At 36.5% G+C, this 14,893-nt stretch overlaps 1 non-coding gene across 1 annotated transcript; it reads right to left on the bottom strand.

Moving 5' to 3' along the window:
* Positions 1-14,289: 14,289 nt before the first annotated feature.
* LOC114914647 (small nucleolar RNA R71) lies at positions 14,290-14,395 on the bottom strand. Its single transcript, XR_003802186.1, has one exon. It is a non-coding gene; the product is annotated as a small nucleolar RNA R71 (small nucleolar RNA).
* Between the last annotated feature and the right edge of the window lie 498 nt (positions 14,396-14,893).

Here is a 14,893-nt window from a genome sequence, read left to right as displayed (position 1 = left end):
TTTTTGTTGCCCAGCTATGCAACCCAAGAGGGGGGGTGAATTGGGTTTCTAAAAATTTTAAGCCCCAACAAATAACTTATGAAGAACAAAACATGGCTTTAAATCAATATTATTACCTAAGTAGTATTGCAAGGATATAATAAAGAAATAAGATAAAGCGATAAAGCACACCACAAACACAAGGATTTATAGTGGTTCGGTGCTAACCATGCACCTACATCCACTCCCAAGATCCCACTTGGGAATTTCAATCCACTATCCTTTGTATTCAAACCCGAATACAAAACGTCGGAAACTCCGACACTAGCTATCCCAAGCTAGAATAAAGACGTCGGAAACTCCGACCCTAGCTATCCCAAGCTAGAACACTTGTTTCCCGGGTACAAGCAAACCCAAAACACTCCGATTTCAGGTTGGATCAACCTTTCCTTGTTTTGGAAATCCTCCAAAAATAAGAGCAAAAACTCACAAAGAGTAAGAATATTCAGAGCACAGATGAATACAATAACAGCTCCTTAAATGAGCAAATATAACAATAAAAGCTTTACTCAAATGAAGAACCCCTTTTTCAGATTTTCTCAAGATGAATGAACGGTTGAACGCTTGAGAAGAGGTTGATTGTTGATTGAAGATCTCTTGAAAGCTTTGAACGATCTCTAGATCAAGGTTGAAACGATAGGCGTGAAGAATTCTCTCCTTGAAAGATCTTCCTTTTCTCTTTCACATCTCTCTGGTATATTGTGGATCCTCTCTCTTTTTCTCTATGGATATTTCGTTGATCTCAGGTTTTTTCTTGCAAATTTCGGATCCTCTCTTCTGTTCTTCACTTTTTTTTCCTTTTTTCTTCACATTTGATTTCACGTTTGATCCGCTATTTAATCTGCAATTTCTTTCATCATTTAAAGTATTTTGTAGCATTAGAAGCAAGAGAAAACAATTTAGGCAGATAAAGAGCCGTTAGAGGATTTTTAGGAAGCATAAATGGCAATTAAAACGGACAAAAAAATAGCCGTTGCTGACATTTCCCGTCGCAGGGGTCGACTCATGAGTCGACTCATACTTCAGGGGTCGACTCATGAGTCGACCTCTGTTGCAAAAACCAGAGAATGCTTTTCTGGAATTTCTTGGCTCAAATTAGCAGGGGTCGACTCATGAGTCGACTCATGCCTTGTGGGTCGACTCATGAGTCGACTCACAGGTCGTGCCAAGCCAGAAAACTAGCGTGCCAAGGAGAATTTTTGCGTGCCAATCAGCTCACAGTGCCATGAGTTGACTCATGAGTCGACTCATGCACTTCAAACCTTCATAACTTCAAAAATATAAGTCCAAACACAATGAAATTTTCACCAATAGATTTCAAATCATTTGTTCTACCAAATGGTACTATCAAATCAGGATTTTAGTGAAATTATGATTTTGCCCTTGAAGAGCATAAGGACTTTTTCATTTTAAAATTTTGTATCCCTTCAATCTGCTTTGTAATCATCAAAATCAATCTAGGAGCAACAATCTCCCCCTTTTTGATGATGACAAAACATATGAACAAAAATATTTATGTTAATACATTAATTTCAAAAGAATCCATTATAGGTGTATATGCTTGAAAAGAGTATGATTCTTTTGGCATGTAATATAAATGCAAAATAGTTTGTCCATTTTCTTAAAGATTTGAAAAGGGTATTAGATCATTTTGAGTTCAAGATATATCAGAGCAAGAGAAGATAAATAACTTTTTCTATGTATCAGAGCAAAAATAATTTTTACAATGATATCAGAAAAGATTTTATAATGTATCAGAGCAACAAAATTTTTAATGTATCAGAGAAAATTTCATACAGTATCAGAGCAAATGTTATAATATATTAGAGAAACCTTCACACTGTATCGGATCAAATGTTATCATGTATCAGATCAAGTTGAAAGAAATTGTAGGATGTATCAGAGTAAAATAAATTTTTTATTGATGTATCAAGGTGAATAAAATTTCAAAAGCAAGTTTGAATATCAGAGCTTATATATAAAAAAAATACTTATTTGCATTGTACTCATGATTTTGCTTTTGATGGATAACTTTTTTGTTAAAGTTCTGTCTGATACCAAATTTTGATACCAAAATTTCTCAAAGTTTTGTTTAATCTTTCAATCCTTATTTTTGTCTAATTTCTCCAATATTTGTTTAATTTCTTCAATATTTATTTTAATTTAATTTCTTCCCCTTTTTCTCATAATTTAGGGTTTTGCTTTTTGTCTAATTTTAATTTTTGTTTAATTTTAATTTCTCCCCTTTTTGACATCATCAACATAGTTAACTCTTCCTTTTCTTTTTCTGAAATATTCTTTAATTTCTTCCTCTTTAGAGTTTTTCACAGATGTTTGCTCCCCCTTATATAGCAATTATCAACAGCAACAACAACAAGGAGAAGATAATATTTCAACAGATGTATCGGAGATTGAAATATAACCAAAATATAATCATTACAAAGAGGTAGAAATATAGGTAAAAGATGATTCCATTAATATCATAATTGTTTCAATACATAAAATTCAACCAGCTAAATGTCAATACATGGCCCCAAGGTATAGATCCTAGAACAAGATACTAACTCCTAGAACCTAGTAAAGATCAAGATAAGTCAATGATCAAGACAAATCAGATATAGGGTGAGGAGATGATGGATCAGAAGTGCGTCCTCTACCCCGTCTGCCTCTGCCACGAGTAGGAGAACGAGATGAACTGGGAGGCTGAGAACGCTGAGATACTAGGGACTGAACAGAAAGGGTGAGTCTGATAGAATCAAGTACGTTCAGTGCTCTGGAAACAGATTGAAGTAGAGCAGTGAACTGGGTGGTAGCATGCTCACTCGATCCTCTGATCTCTTTCCTCAGTAGCTCATATCCACCTTCTAATGCTCCTCTGAGCCTTCCAGCCTCTGCAGTGAGGTCTGTGACCTCAATAGTAGACTCCTGTGGCTGGGGATGGGCCAATGCAAGAACTTGCCCCTGCAAGTCAAGAACTTTGCCAGTAAGTCTCCAGACTGTATCCTCAAGCTGCTGTATCCTGATGGACTGATCTGAAATCATCTGAAATACAGTGGAGATGTGGGGAGTAATGGTCTGATCAGAAGAAGTAGCTCCAGGTGCAAAAGAAGTACTACTCCACTGGCTAGACAACAAAGAAGCCACACGCTGAGATATATGCTCGATCTGATCATCAGCCAGTCTGAACTCTGATGGAGGTGCTCTGCTCTCTGGCTGATACACTGGTGTGGGCATCCTAGTAAACTCAGAAGGGCCAGGCTCAGTATCAGGAATGAACTGGGTATCTGGTGAAGCTGTCCTGAAATCATGTACAGGAGAAGATGGACCTTCTTCTTCTATTCTGCCTTCAGTTCTGTCTTCAGCTCTTTCCTCAGCTCTCTCCTCAGCTCTTTCTTCAGAGCCCTTGATCCAACCACCAACAGTCTTTGTAATTCCCATTCGGTGTAGGCTGTGTTGGTTGAAAGTGTCCACATGTGAGAGCTTGGTAGGTGTCTCCCCCTCACAGCTAACTCCAAACCTCCTAAATACTCTAGTAAGGGCCATACCATAAGGCAAGTGTGCCTTGGATCTGTTCAAAGTTTCTCTCATGGCCTCTATCATAAGTGCAGGGAGGTTTAGGGGGGTCTGAGTGATGATATGAAACATGACACATACATCTCTGCCAGATAGTAAGTCATGTCTACCACTCCTAGGAAAGAATAGTTTTGTCACAATCTGATGCAGGACCCTCATCTCAATGGACAGTAGCTTTGCTTCCAATCTGTTTAAACTTCCTGAAAAAGCTTCTCCTAAGATAATTCTGATCCCTTCTTCTTTAATTGGGAGTTCCATATATGAGTATCCTTCACTAGGCAACTGAAGTATCTCTCCCAATATCCTAGAATCCAAACAGATGTCAATCCCCTTTACAGTTGAAGTCACAGACCCGTTTCCATAAATTAGGTTCTGGTAGAACTCTCTGACTAGATCAACATAGGTGACTTCCTTAAGAGAGCAATAAAGTTCCCATCCTTGATTTTTGATCTTGGTAGCAAAAGTAAAGCCTTCTTTCTCAAAGAACCGAAAATCTATATTTTTCCCGTTTTCTACTTTTCTATCAGAAAGAAGATTTACACTGGGGCTTATGGAGGATTGAGAGGGACCTTGAGCAGGTACTGAAACTGGATTGGGAACAGTGGAAGACTGAGCATGCCTTTTCTTTCGGACAATTTCCTCAGGCTCTCGGATTGATTTCCTCCTTTGGAGAAGTTTCATCTTTGGAGCCATATCCAATAAAGTAGCAGACAAGAAGACTTGAATTCAGTGGAGGAGGGATCAAAAAGAGTAAAGAAGAATTTTGGTGGAGAAAAGAAGTGGATTTTGAATGAACGGTGAAGTTCTAGGGCACGTTCCACCCGCGCCTATCACTGCGAGAAAGCACAGAAAAGTCCTTTTCAAGGAGGCGATTTTTGGTGGAGAGGAGGAGAATTGCCTCAAATTGATCCTTGGATTTGGAGCAAAACAGAAGTTTGGAGAGGATGGCTTTCGGAAGAAGAACGACGAGAAGATGAGTCGTCTCATAAACAGGTTTTTCCGTTTTAAAAACAATGAACCCGATGGAAGTTGGTGGGATTTACAAGTTTGCCATTGAGTCGACTCATGGGGGTCGACTCATGAAGTTCAAAATTCAGGAAAAATACAAATAAATTCCAGAAAAATTCAAAATTTTGGAAGAAGGAATTTTGCTCAATGATAAGTTTTTAAAGAGATAAAACTGAGCTTTTGGAACCAGGATAGTTGTTGAAAATTGAGCTCTAAGAATATTTGATAATAATTAAGAGAGGTTTAGGCAAATGGATCTAGAATTCCTAGATTTCTCCTAATTTCACAGAATCTATCCTCACTAAGGGCCTTTGTAAAGATATCGGCTAATTAATTTTCAGTGCAAACATATTCAAGAATTATATTTTTGTTTTGAACATGTTCTCTTATAAAATGATGTCTTATTTCAATATGTTTAGATCTTGAGTGTTGTATTGGATTTTTAGATAGATTTATGGCACTTGTATTGTCACATTTTATTGGAGTTTCATTAAGTTTGATTCCAAAATCTTCGAGTTGTTGCTTAATCCACAAGATTTGAGCACAACAACTTCCGGCTGCAATGTATTCGGCCTCAGCCGTAGACAGTGTCACCGAATTTTGTTTCTTGCTAAACCATGAGATTAGGTTAACTCCAAGAAATTGGCAAGTTCCACTTGTGCTTTTTCTATCTAATTTACATCCAGCAAAATCAGCATCAGAATATCCTAACAAATTAATTTGTGAGTCCTTAGAGTACCATAACCCTATAGTTTATGTACCATTTAAGTATCTAAGGATTCTTTTAACAGCATTCAAATGAGATTCCTTAGGATTAGATTGATATCTTGCACATAAGCAAACACTAAACATGATATCAGGCCTACTTGCAGTTAGATATAATAATGAGCCAATCATACCTCTGTAGTATTTTAAGTCTACGCTTTTACCTTCATCATCCTTGTCAAGCTTACTTGAGGGACTCATTGGTGTGCCAATAGGTTTGCAGTTCTCCATTCCAAATCTTTTGAGTAGTTCCTTGGTGTACTTGCTTTGGGTGATGGAGATTCCCTCTTTTGATTGTTTGATTTGGAGTCCGAGAAAGAAAGTGAGTTCTCCCATCATGCTCATCTCGAATTCTCCCTGCATAAGCTTAGCAAAGTCTTGACAAAGGGATTCATTAGTAGACCCAAAAATTATGTCATCAACGTAAATTTGTATAATTAGCATATCATTTTGGTTTCTTTTAATAAATAGGGTTGTATCTACATTGCCTCTTGAGAAACCATTATTTAGTAAAAATTTGCTTAGCCTTTCATACCATGTTCTAGATGCTTGTTTTAGACCATATAAAGCTTTATTTAATCTAAAGACATGATTGGAAAAGCATGATTTTCAAATCCAGGGGTTGTTCTACATATACTTCTTCAGAAATATATCCATTTAAAAATGCACTTTTAACATCCATTTGAAATAGTTTGAATTTCATAAAGCAAGCATAAGCAAGTAGAAGTCTAATGGCTTCTAATCTAGCAACAGGTGCAAAAGTTTCATCAAAATCAATTCCTTCTTCTTGATTATATCCCTTAGCAACCAGTCTTGCTTTATTTCTAATTACATTTCCATGCTCATCTAACTTGTTTCTAAAGACCCATTTTGTGCCAATTATTGAATAATCTTTAGGTCTTTTCACTAAGGTCCAAACATTATTTCTTTCAAATTGACTGAGTTCTTCTTGCATAGCATTAATCCAGTTATGATCATTTTCAGCTTCTTCAAAAGTTTTAGGTTCAAGTTGAGATACAAAAGCACAATGATTAAGTACATCTCTAAGTGAAGAACGTGTTTTTACCCCATGCATAGGATTACCGATAATTAATTCCTTAGGGTGGTTGTGAACATACCTCCATTCCTTGGGTAAGTCATTTGTACCTAGAGGTTGTTCTTGAATTTCTTCACCTTTCTCATTTTGTTCATCTTCTTGATCCTTGTCTTCTGGAGTTGCTGAATCTTTCAGAGTGATCTCCTTCATACCTTCTATTAGTGGATCTGCATCATCAACACCCTCATTCTTCCTTGAAGGAGGATCGTTAGATTCATCAAAGACAACATGTATGGACTCCTCAACTACTAAGGTTCTTTTGTTGAACACTCTAAATGCTTTACTAGTGGAGGAGTAACCTAGAAGGATTGCTTCATCTGATTTTGCATCAAATTTATCAAGTTTTTCTTTGCCATTATTTAATACAAAACATCGGCAACCAAAAACATGAAAATAGGCAATATTTGGTTTTCTTCCTTTCCAAAGTTCATAGGGGGTTTTCTTTAAAAATTGTCTTATTAAAGTACGATTTAAAATGTAACATGCTGTGTTAATAGCTTCCGCCCAAAAATATTTTGGAAGGTTGCTTTCACAGAGCATGGTACGGGCCATTTCTTCTAAGGTTCTATTTTTCCTTTCAACTACCCCATTCTGTTGGGGTGTCCTAGGAGCAGAGAAGTTGTGGCCAATTCTATTTTCATCACAAAAATTTTCAAAGTCATAATTTTCAAATTCTGTTCCATGATCACTTCTAATATTTTGAATTGAAAACCCTTTTTCATTAGTGACTTTTCGATGAAATTTCGTGAAAATTTGAAAAGTTTCATTTTTGTGAGCTAAAAAGAAAATCCAAGTAAAACGAGAGTAATCATCAATTATTACAAATCCATATCGTTTTCCTCCTAGACTAGTGGTTTTAGTTGGTCCAAATAAATCCATATGTAAGAGCTCTAAAGGTCTAGAAGTTGAAATAGTATTTTTGGATTTAAATGATACTCTAGTTTGTTTACCTAATTGGCATGCATCACAAATTCTATCCTTTTCAAAATTCAATTTTGGCAAACCGAGAACTAAATCCTTTTTGATTAATTTTGAAAGAGAATGCATGCTAATATGTGCAAGTCTACGATGCCACAGCCAACTAGTCTCATTTATTTTAGCATTTAAGGAAACTAGGCATTGCATGTCTAATTTAGTTAAATCATTCAAGTCTACCATATAAACATTGCCATGCTTATGTCCTATAAATTTAATGCCATCGTTAATAGGACTCGTCACAATGCATACAGATGATTCAAAACTTACTTTATACCCTTTATCACAGAATTGACTAATGCTAAGTAAGTTATGCTTTAAACCTTTAACAAGTAAAACATTCTCAATGTATTTGGAGGGAGTGATACCAATGTTACCTATCCCGATGATCTTTCCTTTGCCATTATCTCCAAAGGTGACCATCCCTCCATCCTTAGCATCAAGCGTGATGAATTGTGATTCATCACTAGTCATGTGTCTCGAGCATCCGCTGTCAAGATACCATTTCCTATTTCCTTCTTGGGATGCTAGACACACCTGCAAGCACAGATCAAGTTTCTGTCTTAGGTACCCAAGCTTTCTTGGGTCCTTTCAGGTTAGTCAGAATGGTTCCTTTTGGAACCCATATTTTCTTTGTGTTTGCATATTTGTTAATTAGACATGTGTATGATTTATGTCCTATTCTTCCACATTTAAAACAAGTAATATTTGTAGGCTTTTTGCTTGAATAATTTGCATAAATATCCTTCAAAAATTTTTGTTTCTTCAGGGGTTTATAACCAAGTCCAGCCTTATCATATATAGCTTTCTGATTATCAAGGATCATATTTAGCTTGTTTGAACTTAAGGTGAACTTATCTACTATAGATTTCAGCCTGTTAATTTCATCCTTAAAGTTTTGATTTTCTTGAATCAATGTGAATTTTTCAATTGAAAGAATTTCAGCTTGTTTCACTAAGGACTGATTTTCCAATTTCAGCTCTTTGTTTTTCTTCCCTAGTTTCTTTAATTCATCAATTGAATCATAGAATGCTTCATGCAATTCTTCAAAAGTAAATTCACTAGTGGATTCAGAAGTTACCTCATTTTCATGTGCCATCAGGCACAGATTGGCTTGTTCGGTTGAGGTTTCCTCGTCGGAGCTTGAGTCATCACTCGCACTCCAGGTCGCCATCATTGCCTTCTTTTTGAATTTCTTTGGACCTTTCTTCAATTGAGGACATTCGGATCTGAAATGTCCTGGCTTCTTGCACTCGTAGCATATAGGGGTTTGATCTTTCTCCTTTTCTATGCTTTGATCCCCTTTTGTAAATTTCTTTCTCATCCCCTGTTTCCTTTTTCTTAGAAACTTCTTGAATTTCTGGGTGATGAGAGCCATCTCCTCATCCTGATCTTCATCTTCAGAGTCATCTGTTTCATAATCAGGTGAAGTTGTGGATTTGAGGGCAATGATTCTTTTCTTTTTGATTTCATCCTCTTGATGTTGCATCATGCTAAGTTCATGAGTCATCAAGGATCCAAGAAGCTCTTCTAGAGGTAGAGTGTTCAAGTCCTTTGCTTCTTGGATGGCAGTCACCTTGGCTTCCTAAGTTCTTGGCAGTGACCTGAGAATCTTCCTTACAAGTTCACTGTTAGTATAAGATTTGCCAAGACTCTTTAAACCATTGATTATATCAGTAAAACGAGTAAACATAGCAGTTATGGACTCATCATGCTCTATTTTGAACAATTCATATTTATGTACAAGCATGTTTATTTTAGACTCTTTTACTTGATTTGTTCCCTCATGGGTGACTTCTAACCTATTCCATATTTCTTTAGCAGATGCACAAGTAGAAATGCGATTAAATTCACTAGCATCTAGTGCACAATAAAGAACATTCATAGCTTTGGCATTTAATTGTGCCAATTTCTTGTCAACCTCATCCCATTCTTTCTCGGATTTGGTTGACTCCTCACCATCTATAATCTTGGTGGGTGTGTGAGGACAATTTACTATGATACTCCACATATCATAGTCGAGTGCTTGTATGAAAATCTTTATCCGAGCTTTCCAATAGGTGTAATTAGACCCATTGAAAAGTGGAGGTCGGTTTGTTGATTGCCCCTCAGCTAGAGAAGTTCCAACATGGGTTGCCATAGATCTTTGGCTCTTTGATTGTTAGATCAAAGAAGGGCTAGAGCACTGGCTCTGATACCACTTGTTGCCCAGCTATGCAACCCAATAGGGGGGGTGAATTGGGTTTCTAAAAATTTTAAGCCCAACAAATAACTTATGAAGAACAAAACAATGGCTTTAAATCAATATTAATTACCTAAAGTAGTATTGCAAGGATATAATAAAGAAATAAGATAAAGCGATAAAGCACACCACAAACACAAGGATTTATAGTGGTTCGGTGCTAACCATGCACCTACATCCACTCCCCAAGATCCCACTTGGGAATTTCAATCCACTATCCTTTGTATTCAACCCGAATACAAAACGTCGGAAACTCCGACACTAGCTATCCCAAGCTAGAATACAAGACGTCGGAAACTCCGACCCTAGCTATCCCAAGCTAGAACACTTGTTTCCCGGGTACAAGCAAATCCAAAACACTCCGATTTCAGGTTCGGATCAACCTTTCCTTGTTTTGGAAATCCTCCAAAAACAAGAGTAAAAACTCACAAAGAGTAAGAATATTCAGAGCACAGATGAATACAATAACAGCTCCTTAAATGAGCAAATATAACAATAAAAGCTTTACTCAAATGAAGAACCCCTTTTTCAGATTTTCTCAAGATGAATGAACGGTTGAACGCTTGAGAAGAGGTTGATTGTTGATTGAAGATCTCTTGAAAGCTTTGAACGATCTCTAGATCAAGGTTGAAACGATAGGCGTGAAGAATTCTCTCCTTGAAAGATCTTCCTTTTCTCTTTCACAATCTCTCTGGTATATTGTGGATCCTCTCTCTTTTTCTCTATGGATATTTCGTTGATCTCAGGCTTTTTCTTGCAAATTTTGGATCCTCTCTTCTGTTCTTCACTTTTTCTTCCTTTTTTTCTTCACATTTGATTTCACGTTTGATCCACTATTTAATCTGCAATTTCTTTCATCATTTAAAGTATTTTGTAGCATTAGAAGCAAGAGAAAATAATTTAGGCAGATAAAGAGCCGTTAGAGGATTTTTAGGAAGCATAAATGGCAATTAAAACGGACAAAAAAATAGCCGTTGCTGACATTTCCCGTCGCAGGGGTCGACTCATGAGTCGACTCATGCTTCAGGGGTCGACTCATGAGTCGACCTCTGTTGCAAAAACCAGAGAATGCTTTTCTGGAATTTCTTGGCTCAAATTAGTAGGGATCGACTCATGAGTCGACTCATGCCTTGTGGGTCGACTCATGAGTCGACTCACAGGTCGTGCCAAGCCAGAAAACTAGCGTGCCAAGGAGAATTTTTGCGTGCCAATCAGCTCACAGTGCCATGAGTTGACTCATGAGTCGACTCATGCACTTCAAACCTTCATAACTTCAAAAATATAAGTCCAAACACAATAAAATTTTCATCAATAGATTTCAAATCATTTGTTCTACCAAATGGTACTATCAAATCAGGATTTTAGTGAAATTACGATTTTGCCCTTGAAGAGCATAAGGACTTTTTCATTTTAAAATTTTGTATCCCTTCAATCTGCTTTGTAATCATCAAAATCAATCTAGGAGCAACATTTTTAGCTTTAGAATATCGGGTTTCAACTTTTTCTAGCAATTTGCTAGTATAGTAGATTAGCTTTTACATTCTTGCAGTATTTCAGACTAGAACCGAGCTAACAACATTAGATAAGATGAATAAATATATATATAACTCCTCATCTTCAATTGATTTTGATAACAATGACGGTGAGCTAAGATATATTTTGAGATCATCGAAAATGACTCGATATTCCTCTAAACAGTTAAAATCTTGAATTTATCTTAAGGTTTAAAGAAAGAGAGATATTTCTCAGTCGATCTGAAAATAAATCGATTGAGTGATACCGCCTGACCAATAAGTCATTATACCTCCTTTATGGTACTTAGATGCTTCATTTTCAATAATGCTCAAATATTTTTGAGATTCCTCTCTATTACCCTTTGGGTAACAAGAAATCTAAAATTTTTTTGATGTCACTTTGAAAGCATATTTATTAGGATAGAGCTTCATTTGATATTTCCAAAATTCTCCAAATGCTTCTTCTAGATCGGCTATATGCCAATCTGCTTCAGTACTTTTTACTGGCATGTCATCAATAGACATCTATATTATGGCTGATTTGTTACTTGAAGACTTTGTTGACTGATAAACACTTAATTTAAGTCATTTAAAGTAAAAAATTATATTTAATTTATTTTATTTATTAAAAATTTGATACTTTTTTTATGTTTTACAGGAAAGATGATCGTCGATACAAAGAGTCCAATTTGCAGATCAAAAAGACTCAAGTTTGAAGAAAATTAAACTTAAAATAAAATTAAAATAAAAGAAAGATGCATACGGTATTATAGAAAATGAAGATACTATGCAAGGAACTAAAAGGATATAGATGTAATTGTAAAAAAATAAAAGTTTTTTTTAGAATAAAAAAAAACAAAGAGGAGTGTTCACGTATGGTTCACGCAATTGGACGCGCGGGCAGGCGCGCGGGCGGATGCAAGCGCGGGTGCGGACGGACGTGAGCGCGAGCGCGGCACGGCAAGCAGGCGAGCGCGGGGAGTTTTTGCTGGCAGACGCGTTCGAACAGATGCTCATTAAAAGAAAAAAAATATGATATTTGGAAATCTGTTTGTGATCTTTCCATCTCATCCATCCATCTTTTAGTCTTTAGTATTTTTTTTAGTCCCACATCAAAAAATCATGTAAAACTCCTCCCACCTAACACCTATAAAAAGGCTTTTGTACTTCCATTGGAGGGGGAGCCCAGAAATTCTTCTAGAGCCTTGCATAGAGGAATAGAAAGGGACTACTTCATGAGCAGCTAAGCTAGCAGTCTCGGGAGTGGAGAAAAAATTTTGTAACGACACAGAGATGATTTATTGTTCTAAACTTTCTTGTATTTCTTTATATGCAATAAAGATTATGCTTTTTATTTAAATCGTCATGAGTTCTTTATTTGCTCTCTTTCATATACTTTTATTTATGCTTTCCTGTTAGATTAATATTAGGAACAACTTTTACTTTCCGAAGATGCGCCGTGATCTACGGGTATGGGGCATACCGAGGAAAGAAGAGTTGTCTACCTAGTACTTTTCGAAGATGCGCCGTGATCTACGGGTACGGAGCGTGCCGAAAAATAATAGGTATTTTTTTTAAGATTAATCATATTTATTTAATTAAAAAAAGAGATACAACTCTACTAGTACAAAATTAATTCAAAACTCCCGAGCTCTTTATTTTTTAATTACATCAATTTTAAGATAATTTATTTTTTAAATCAAAATAATATTTTTTTTTTATTTTGTAATCTCAACTTAGCCCAAGATTCTTGAGGATACGATCTCGACTCATCCTACCTACGTAGTGAGTAGAGTTATTTTTGGTGCTATCAACGACTACGCACCAAATTTTGGCACCATTGCCGGAGACCTTGGCACGGTTGAATTAAAAAAAAAAAAGCCACTGACATTTCATAATACTTAACTAAAATAGCGTAACCTCAAATATAAAAATTTCTAATTTGATTGGATACCTTGTTTCTTTATATTGCATCTCCATAAGTAACTTAAAGGGCGCAACCCATTAACTAAGATAAGGTAGGGATTTGATCACCCTTCCTTGGCCCACAAATCACTCCCTGCATTTGCATAACCTAGACCTTAATCTAAAATTAATTAGATGTTGACCCCTAAGGATTTCGAGCTCATTAGGACAAGTGACCCTGAGAGTTGAACCAGGTTAGACTTGGTCAGCTAGCTGGTGTCTAGGCAAGTGGTTTGCGGGACGACTGGGCCCGAAGGAAGGTGGTTTTTAATTGGTTCCATTCGCTGATCTGGCCAATCTAATTAGTGTCCAAGGAAAGCAACGGGGGGACTCCCACCAACCTTACACTTACCTGGCCAATTGGTTAGTCAAGCTCCGACTTAAGAGCTTGAAGGCTAACTATAGTTAGGAGCTGTCTAGAACTATGGTAACTTTAGGATAGAGAGTCCACTATGTGCTAACTTGATTATAATTAAAATCTAACCACAACTAATTCTTCTATTAGTTTTAGGACTTCTTAGGATCTCTTCTTTAGAACTCTTTTCTCTCTTCTCTTCTTCTCTTAATAAAAAAAATAAAAATAAAAATAAAATAATCCTTAATAGACTAGGATAGTCCTACATAGACCTTTTAGTTGCATGTTAGGTCGACGATCACTGAAACCCGACTTGCAACCATTAGACGAAGAATTAGAAAAGACTCTTAGGACTATCCGAGTTAGAAACATGGCTATACCTGGTGAGGCTAATCCTCCACGCTCATTGAGAGAATATTTCACTCCATCCTCGTATACTTACTCTCCATACATTCAAGCACCTCCAGTAGAAGCTACCCAATATGAGATTAAGTCTAGCATTATTCAAATGTTGCCATCATTCTATGGACTTAGTAACGAGGACCCATATAAACACTTGGATAAATTTTTTGAAATTTGTTCCACAGTAAAATCTAAAACTTCTCCGATGATGTCCTTAGGTTGAAACTGTTCCCTTTTTCACTTAAGGACAAAGCTAAGCATTGGTTAAACTTCTTAAACTCTATAACCATTTCAACTTGGGATCATCTTCAGAGAGAATTTCTCAAAAAATATTTTTCAATTGAAAAAATAAATCAAATTAGAAAAGCTATCACTAGTTTTTTCTAATTGGAGGGTGAACTTTTTCATGAGACATGGGAAATGTTAAGGGACCTCATTCGTAAATGTCCACACCATGCTATCCCTAAATGGCAACTTTGTCAGTGTTTTTATGATGGTTTATCGGAGAGACATCGACAAATGGTCGATGCATCATGTGGTGGGACATTCATGCTGAAAAGTGGGGATGAGGCATGGCAACTGTTTAAAATTTTAAGTGAAAATTCATTACATCATATGTCTGCCTCTATTAGAGATAAACCCATGTTAAACCCAAAGAGAGGTAGAATATATGAAGTAGGAAATACTATAGATATCCATCATAAGGTAGATGAATTGTCCCAAAAGTTAGATCGATTATTAAGTATGGGACAGTCACCTTCTCCATCCCGTCAGATACAAGATATATGTGCATTGTGTTCGAGCCCCACTCATTGTGTGAATGATTGTCCGGTTGCACTACAGTTTTCTGAACATGTACAAGAACAAGTCCATCAAGCCCAAACTACTCATAGACCAGGGAACAACCCCTATTCTAGTACGTACAACTCCGACTGGAGAAACCATCCAAATTTTTTCTG

This window comes from Elaeis guineensis, chromosome 11, assembly GCF_000442705.2.
Source record: "Elaeis guineensis isolate ETL-2024a chromosome 11, EG11, whole genome shotgun sequence".
Classification (NCBI taxonomy): Eukaryota; Viridiplantae; Streptophyta; class Magnoliopsida; order Arecales; family Arecaceae; genus Elaeis; species Elaeis guineensis.
Note: the sequence above shows the minus strand (reverse complement) of the source record. Positions and strands in the feature narration are given on the sequence as shown.